Source organism: Macaca fascicularis, chromosome 17, assembly GCF_037993035.2.
Source record: "Macaca fascicularis isolate 582-1 chromosome 17, T2T-MFA8v1.1".
In the NCBI taxonomy this organism is placed as follows: domain Eukaryota; kingdom Metazoa; phylum Chordata; class Mammalia; order Primates; family Cercopithecidae; genus Macaca; species Macaca fascicularis.
This window is the reverse complement of record NC_088391.1, coordinates 64,158,692-64,159,934: the sequence shown is the minus strand read 5'-3', so window position 1 is coordinate 64,159,934 and position 1,243 is coordinate 64,158,692. Positions and strand designations below refer to the sequence as shown.

Genomic DNA, 1,243 nt, shown 5'->3' with positions numbered 1-1,243 from the left:
AAGCCAGGATGTAAGGACAAATACCACATGCTCTCACTTATATACAAGAGCTAAAAAACTTGATCCCATGAACACAGAGAATAAAATGATAGATACCGGAGAGTGGGAAGGGGGCAGGGGTGAAGAAAGGTTGGTTATGGATACAAACATAGGGTTAGATAGAAAAATAAGGTATAATGTTTTATAGCAGCCTGGGATAACTATACTTAGCAACAATGTTGTATATATGTCAAAGTAACCAGAAGAGAGGACTCAAAATGATATCAACACAAAAATGATAAACACTCAGGTTATAGATGCCCTGAATACCCTGAAAACACTCAGGTGACAGATACCCCAAATACCCTTACTTGATCATTACATATTCTATGCACGTATCAAACACTCATATGTATCCCATAGATATGTACATTATTACATATGAATAAAAGGAAAAAAAACTCCCTGCCATTCATCCCATTGTTCCCCAACTCATTTTCAAAACCATAGCCAGAATTATATTTCTAAATAATGTAAATCTGATATCAGCAACATTGCAATTTAAGCTACTCACATGTGCAAATAAAATGTAGCTGCTTTATTTTCTTTAATCATCATGGGTCCTCATCCAACAGAATAGTGGAAGAGAGTATAAAGCAGTTAAACCTGCCAATAGAGGGCACTTTCCTTTCCTCTATTATTTTTAATACTGAAATATTCAGTCTCCATAGAGACTGTCAAAAATTGCCAATGCCAACTATATTGCAAGTGGTCATGGCCAGGTATAGGGAAAAGCTTTCAATTAGCAATAATCGCTCCTTGGATAAACCTCATTGGCTACGATACTGTCACTGCATGAAGCTCATTTCTTCTATTTTTACGTCTTTTTGAAGTAGTTCTAACTTCCCTGGAATTTTGTTGTAACTCGCAGACTTCCTCTCTCTCATCCTTTCAACAACAATATCAATTCTACAGCCTCTGGGAATCTTTATTCCACACATTGAAAAGATGAGGTTCCCCCAGGTGATGATTTCTCAATAGTACCTCCCTCCTCAATCATCAATCCACTAAATATACTTCATTTTGTGTGTAAAACTTGGCTTACTTGTAAATACCCAAGTCAAGACTATTCCCTGTCCTGAAAGTTATGTATCTGATGCCTGGGTACTTTGTGACCTGGTGAACCCAGTAAATCAGCCCTTTAAAGATTCCAAAATCCTACCTGGGATAGCAGTGAGATGGCCTCCAAGAATTTTGAACAAGA

At 37.2% G+C, this 1,243-nt stretch overlaps 1 non-coding gene across 1 annotated transcript; it reads right to left on the bottom strand.

The window, feature by feature from the left end:
- Nucleotides 1–701: 701 nt before the first annotated feature.
- On the bottom strand, nucleotides 702–842 carry LOC123569931 (U4 spliceosomal RNA). Its single transcript, XR_006693803.1, has one exon. It is a non-coding gene; the product is annotated as a U4 spliceosomal RNA (small nuclear RNA).
- Nucleotides 843–1,243: the final 401 nt, after the last annotated feature.